The 7,656-nt window shown below is 35.0% G+C and overlaps 1 protein-coding gene across 2 annotated transcripts in view; it reads right to left on the reverse strand.

The window, feature by feature from the left end:
* The window catches only part of LOC105223617 (LHFPL tetraspan subfamily member 3 protein), a 30,155-nt gene extending 23,640 nt beyond the window's left edge, over window positions 1-6,515 (reverse strand). For both annotated transcript variants that reach the window (XM_049457581.1, XM_049457580.1), the window contains exon 1: window positions 6,019-6,515. The gene's annotated coding sequence lies outside the window, so the exon portion shown is untranslated. The remainder of the gene's footprint in view (window positions 1-6,018) is intronic.
* Between the last annotated feature and the right edge of the window lie 1,141 nt (window positions 6,516-7,656).

Here is a 7,656-nt window from a genome sequence, read left to right on the forward strand (position 1 = left end):
GAGCCGGTTAAGTCAGCTTTAGTAGAGAGAGTTGAAAGGTAGATGAGCAACTTTGTTATGTTTTTGTAGAAAAAACTGGAAGCGTTTGCAAAATGACACGAAAACTCCATTCATTTATTCACTTAGTTATGCTGTTTTAGAAAAAGCTGAAAGCTTTTACAAAATGGCATGACAGCTCATAGAGCCATTTTAGAAGAAGTTGAAAGCTTTGCAAAATGGGATGAAAACTCAGTGAGCCATTTAGTTATGCTTTTTTAAAATAAGCTAAAAGCTCAGTAAGTCAGTGTCTTAAGCTTTTATAAAATGGGATGAAAGCGTAGTGAGCCAGTAGGGTATGTTTTTGTTGAGCGAGATGCCAGAGACAGTGTATTATGCATTTTCACAATAATCAAAATCCTTTAACCATTTATAGTTACTTTTGTATAAGGAGCTGAAAGTTTTTTCTAAATGGGAAGAAAACTCAGAAAGTCATTTAGTTATATTTTGTAGAAGTAGCTGAAAGCTCAATGAGTCACAGTTTGCTGCTTTTAGAAAATGAGATGAAAGCTTTTTATGTCTGCCACGATTTTGTTAAGCTACACAAAAGCTCACTAAAATAGTTTGTTAGAATTTTGTAGAGTATGGTGAAAGCTCCATTTTTGTAAAAGAAGCTAAAAGTAGCTGAAAGCACAGTAAGTCACAGTTTGTTACTTTTACAAAATGGTATGAAAGCTTTCTCGATCTTTTAAAGCAACATGAAAGTTCGACAAAACAAAACCAAAAACTTAGTGAATTATGCTTTGGTAAAAGTAGCTGAAAGCTCATTATGTAACAGTTTGCTGATTTTGCAAATTCATTTTTCATTCTGAATTGAATAAAAGCTTTGTATGTTTATCAAGGTTTTGTAAAGCAACATGAAAGCTTACCAAACCAGTTTGTTACGATTTTGTAGAGCATGATGAAAGCTTCGTTTTTATAGAAGAAGTTAGAAGCTTAGTGAGTTATGCTTTTGTAGAGGTGGCTGAAAGCTCAGTCAGTCACAGTTTGCAGCTTTTACAAAATGGGATGTAAGCTTTGTATGTTTGCAACGACTTTGTAAAGAATCATGAAAGCACGCCATAACGATTTGTTACGATTTTGAAGAGCATGGTGAAATTTCTAACTAAAAGCTTGGTGAGTTATGCTTTGGTAGAGCAATATATAGTTTTCTAGATTGCTAAAATATTAAAAGAATGCTGAAAACCAAATATTTTCACAACTTATCGCCAAGAATACAGACTAAAAAGCTACAAAAACACATCTACACAGAATTAAATTGTATTTTTCAGTAACCAAATAACTTTAAATCACGCCGCCATCAAAATGCTTTGTTTCACTGTCATCGTCTACAACTTTTTATAGTAAGTCCACACCTCGAGCGCGTCACACGCAGCACGTAGTCCAACAATTAGCCGTACTGAGCGTGTGAACTCGCTAAGCTTCCGTTACAAAAGTGTCTTTAATGTTTTTATGATGGCACTTAATTATTTGCCGTATTTAAGACACCACCAACGACGCACGGCGACTTGACGCTGCATTTGTAAGCAACCAGCCAGACAGCCGGCCCACCGACTACTAGAATAACAACAACAGCAAAAAAAATGTTACAAGAGTAAAACAAAGCACAACATTATTATAAGACGGTATTTATAAGCACTTAAAGAGTTGGTTTTTGTGATTTTTTCTAGTATTTATTTCGCTGGCGCGTTGATGCAGCGTGGCGCCAAACGCTTGAGTTCACAGCGGCAAGCAGCGTTTGAGGAAGCGGCGCATGCGCAGTGGCAACTGAAGTACGCGTTTCATGCTACGAAGTATAAACTGAATTGTAAGTTATTTACTGGAGTTGTTGTTGTGGTAAGTGGCGCGAAAATAGTTTACTAGTGGTTCGTCCATTCTCATCGCTACCACCACTTATGGGCAAATGAACTCATGGTTAACTGAAGTTCGCATTTCTTCAATGTTTTGGCTTGAATTTCAAGCGCTCACGAATATGTTGAAATGTGGATCGTATTGCCCCAAATGTAGTAAATGGAAAATGCAGGAAGAAACAAGAAGTAAAGTCATGCAAGCGAAATGGTTCGAATAATACCCTTCAGGCGAGCTGTTTAGTTTCTAGTTAAAATATAATTGCCGACGACAAAAATTTGATGGAACGAAACAGAAAATGAATTTATTAACTCTGTCTACTCCAGCCTTTTCAAAAAACTTGGAAAAACTCAATGAGCTCATCTTTACTTCACTTTTTCTCCCAAAAATATATCAAAAATTAGATTCGTAAAATACTACACCAAAATATAGAAAATAGGTTACCAAATGTCATCCAGTTTACTTAAATTAACAAATTTAAACGAGGAAGTGTCGATATAACATGGTTCACACTATAACCAGAAGATTCACTTTTTCTCCCAAAAATTTATCAAAAGTTATATTCGCAACCGGACATCAGAATATAGAAATCTGCCACCAAATGTAATCCCGTTTGCTTAAATTAACAAATTTTAAACGAGGAAATGTCGAGATTACATGGCTCACCAGAAGATATAATGTTAGAGTTTATAAAGAACCGAAAGATATATACTGATTCGTTAAAAATATGTGACAATTCCGAATAATAATAGCCAATAAAAGTGTCGTCGTCTTATTCGAGATGGTCCGAGGATCTTTTTCTATTGTATTATCAATAGTTCATAAGTCCAGTCATAATTATAAAACATATTATTAAATATGTACAAGAAACATAAATCAAAATAGGGTTTATCACTCATTATCTCAACAATTCAATTATGACTTGTAGGGTATACCAATATTTTTGATTATACCAAACAAAACGACTGGTGCGGATGTGCTCTACCGGACTCCGCTTATGATGGTCAAACAGAAAAAGTGGAAGCGAAAAAAGAAATTGCCAAACTATGTCTAAACCAAAATAAAACCATTCGTTTTGCTTGTTCGCCATTTCTCCCTTCTTCTTTTTTAATCTCTTTTCATTTCTCTTGATTGAAATATTTAAATGTATACTTATATTTATAGTTCCCTTGTTCATTTTCATATTTAATTAATACGTATTTTGTTGTTGTTGTTTTTTACTAACTATGTTATTTTTTTCTAAATTTTGGACAGATTTCTCTTTTGGTTCTTGGCAAATATTTGCATATCTTTACTTATTATTATGGATTTCTGCTGAAAGAAACTTCAAATGTATGAAGCTGGATGTGGGTCAAGCCATTTTAGATTGTCGGGGATAACCTAATCAAAAGTGATCCATATTGGCTATGCCAAACCTAAACAAATTCAAAAGGGACCAGAAGGTCGCAGGTTTTACGATATTTTGAAGTAAATAAAATTGGATTTTCATAAAAAACGGCCTCACAGGCAATAGAATATCGAGCTTTGAACTTGAGCAGTTTAGTAATCATCAGCTCGCTAGCTGTACACTTAATGTTAGACAATGATCGTGTGACCTCACTAGAAAAAGCATCAAGCTATGCACTCTTTATCAAGTGTCTGGTCATAGCAGAATCGCTGGTAACTGCTAGAAAGAGGTGGCGTTGATCGAAGACCAGCTTCAAAGCGACTGAGGGATCATTTTGACCTTAGAACGCAGGAAATGTACTGAGCTGCTTGCCCTTAGCAACCTTCACATTGCGGTATACATAGAAGTTATTGTTGTTGTAGGTTGTTGTACATTGAAGGAATGCTTCCTGCCATTCCTGAATTAATTTCGCGGCATGGTGCCGAGCTGAAAGTTCTTGGCCGTATATAAATCCGATTCCGTCTCGGCTACTCAGACCCGACTGTCGTGGGAAAAGATTTGTAGGAGTTCTCAATGCGCATAGGTATTCATATCAAAGTTGTATGCAAGAAGGTAAAGTGGAAAGACCCAGGCACTTTTTCTTACATTGTCTAGCTCTAGCAAAACTGAGAGTGATACATTTCGGCTGTCATACCGGCGGCGAACTAGGAGACATTGCCGGAATTAACATTAGGCCTTTACACAAATTTTTGGTAAGTTCAAAGCGCTTTGTCGATTTATGATAATCTTATGATTAATTGTATAGAAGCTTTCAGTGCCTCAAGAGACTGACGTAATGAGATACCTGTTAAGATCGAGCTCTTTACCTAATCTAGTCTACCCTCAAAATCAACGTTGAGACGTTCTTTCTAGTTCGGACTGACTCGACTCTGTTGCTGATTATTATTTTGAGTGGAAAAAGTCATAGATATCAGATAGGGATTTATAAGTTTTATTTGGTCAAGCAATTGTTGACTTTCTAGAAATATTTGCACTACCTGAGTCCGTAACTTCAAACATTGTTAATCGTTCTGGGATTGATGGAAGGCTTCAAGTAACTATAGTTGGACTGAAGTTGTGAGAACATAGAGATTGTAGAAGTAATAACTGTTAATTGTTCATAAAAGTGGTTTTTAGAATCATCCGTGGACAAAACTTAACGGTAATTTTACATATGAGGTACCAGCATTCGCAATGACCAAGTTTAGAGTTAGATATTATACGAAATCCCATTTTTTATATATACAATTCGTCCAGTAGACTGAAAGTTTTGACGGAATGGCCGCAGTTGAACTAAACTAGTGACCGATTAGAACTTGAAGGAGTAATAAGGGGCCATTTTTCTTAAAACCTCTGATAACGGTAAACATAAACTGTTTTAAAATCATTATATGTGCGGAAATGCCTATAAACTTAAGTTGAAAATAGCTCGCTAAAAGCAGATCCATGAACAGTCACTTTTGTATCTTCCATCCGAGATACTCTAATAGACAAAACCCCTACCGACTTCCCCGAAATATACAAAAATCAATAGCAACTTGTTCATCATCATTGCCAAATTCTCATGCTAAGAACAAATTATGACTTCTATGGTTATATCCGCTTTTGTACGTGATTTCTAAGCGCTTGAGTCGTGTTGTGAAACTACACCGCACTCCTTGACGGAGTACAAGAAGACTGATTTGTTTTCATTTTTCTGAAGTAGAGAGTTTTGTGCAAATTACTAGATCACGTTTCTCATGCTGGCCAAATACAATGCTTATCTAGCGGCTATATACACAAATACATACTTATGTACATTAGACTATTTGGAATTCGAACAGTCAATGTGTCGCTGATAGAGTCTATAAAAGTGGTTAACAACAACAAATGCGGTCGAAAAACGAAATAGGTACAATAACAATAAAACAGCAAGTCTTGAGTTACAAACTAAAGCAAACTTGTTAATAAATTATATGGATGTACATGCGTCAAGTATTTGAGTGTATGTGTGTGCTAACAATGGGCGAAGACCAAACCACAAGACTATAAAAGAAGCTGAGATTCTTCTTGGGTGAAGTAAGCAACTGACAAGTAGGCATCCATCGCATAGTAAAATCTGCTATAAATAAATTCACAAATGGACTTCGGTACATACATACATACATATATGTATGCATATAACGTATGTATGTATGTACATATATATAAGCGTAACTACATACTTGTTCCCACTAAAATATTTTAACAAACGTCAGCGCACTACTCGCTGTTCTCTATCATTTACCATTATATTCTTATTCTTCTTTCCTGTTTTTTTCTTTTTGTTTTTGTTTTTATACGCCGCAGTTTACTACCTGTTCGTCAGGTTTTTCTTGTTGCGAAAATAGCTACGCGCCACATTTCTCTGGCGTATCAGTTGGCCATTGTTTTGTTGCAATTTTCTAACACCCTTTACACATACACATATATACAAATGTATGTAAATAATTGTGTATACAAGAATTTTAAATAAATTTGTTTTCATTTTTAACTATTATATGCCTTATCCCTTCATTCAAATTCCATATAGTCGATTATGCCGTTAACAGCATTTACATATATTACCCAACTGAAATAACAAAGTACCAAAAAAGCACGTTTCAATCACTAAATTAGTTCAAAACCCATATAACACCTTTAGTATTCACACAGTAACTGAACATTTTTCGTAACTCGCTCTAACTTACTTTTAGTCTATATGTGTGTATGTATGTATGTGAGTATGATCAGCGTCGTGCACAAATGGCATTTGCCACCCGAAAACGCGATTAAAGCAGAAAAACGCCGCAATGCGAGTAAAATATGCACCGAATTTGTTTATATTCACTATGTAAGTATATCCATGTAGAGCATTATGTATGTGTATATGTTTTTGCGTAAAACTCGCTCTGACTTTTGCCTTTTGATGACTTTTTGAACGTCACCACCGGTGGTGTCGCATTCGCGTTTCTCCACTTGCACTCTTGCGAAATGCAAAAAATATTGCAAACACTATATTTTTCGTCTTTTCCTAAGAATTACGGATGTCCGCACTGCAAAGTAATGAAAAGTATGCTTTGCTTTCTTCTTTGAGCTAATACCAAACAAAAAAAAATTTAAAGACAATAACGAATTTTCACACTTTACTCGAACACATGATCGTCCGCGCGAGACGTTAACGCAAACCGACGACTTTTAGTAACTAAACTCTTGGCTGAGCTCACAAATTGGCTTGGAGCGTGGAGCTGGCGATCGGTGCTACCTTTTGTGAGCGGGATGTGGCTCAAATAAAAACATTAGTATATGCATACATATGTATGTGTCTCTCATGCTCAGCAAAATATTTAGAATTTGAGTTATACATTGCCAAAATGGGCAAAGTGCATTTTTCAAGGCATTATAAATAAATAAATATTAAATATTAATATCTTCATATTTTTTTAATCTTAACCTATTTGTTTTTTTATTTATTTGCCTAACAGAAGCCGGTCTGAAATACGCTGAGTGTTATTTAGGAATATTTTTAGTGAAATTTATTTTTGAGTGAGAATGAAATACAAAACAATTTGGACTTGAATTTTTGATTTTCAGACTAAATAGATTTTGAAAATGAGCCCCCTAAACATTATTAAATTTTCAGGATTTCAAAATATCTTAAATTTAGCTCATAGCTTTAAGTTTTTAGTTACTGAACATTGTTGTTGTAGCGGCAAAATTCTGCCGAGTTGACAGTCCTTGACCGGATAAAAAGTCCGTGTCAGTTCCGGTTACGCAAACACGGCTGTCGTGAGAACGGAGTTACTGATCTCTATTCGACAATAATACTCTAGCTTACCAATATCTTTAAGGTGCCACTCAGCTCGGTTTAACATCATATATGGTTATGAGATCCTAAAAATTAAATATATAGTCTAGTTTAAAATATATAGGCATATATAATTAAAGCTTACCTTCTGCTCTAATATTTTCTGCTATTAGAAATACTTCTTCTATTTTTCCTTTCCCCTCAAAATACTACAAGTAAACACTACAAAAACCATATGTCCCATTCTTTGAGCGAGAAAACAATCATTTTATAATCCAGATAACCTCAAGTGTAATGGTAAGGAGCATCCGATAACTTAATAGAACTATTCTCTCTTTAAAGGCACTTCTATAATTGAACTTGGTATTTTATCAAACCACACTAATCAACATATAGTACTTCATGGATACAGTAGATATTGAATCAGATAATATACAATATTTAAAAGAATTTTCATCAGCTGCTAGTTCCTGCTAAATGAATTACAACTTCCGCCATCTTCCTCACTAATACACATGTTTTTGTTATTGCTGTGCTAGCA

Source organism: Bactrocera dorsalis, chromosome 5, assembly GCF_023373825.1.
Source record: "Bactrocera dorsalis isolate Fly_Bdor chromosome 5, ASM2337382v1, whole genome shotgun sequence".
In the NCBI taxonomy this organism is placed as follows: Eukaryota; Metazoa; Arthropoda; class Insecta; order Diptera; family Tephritidae; genus Bactrocera; species Bactrocera dorsalis.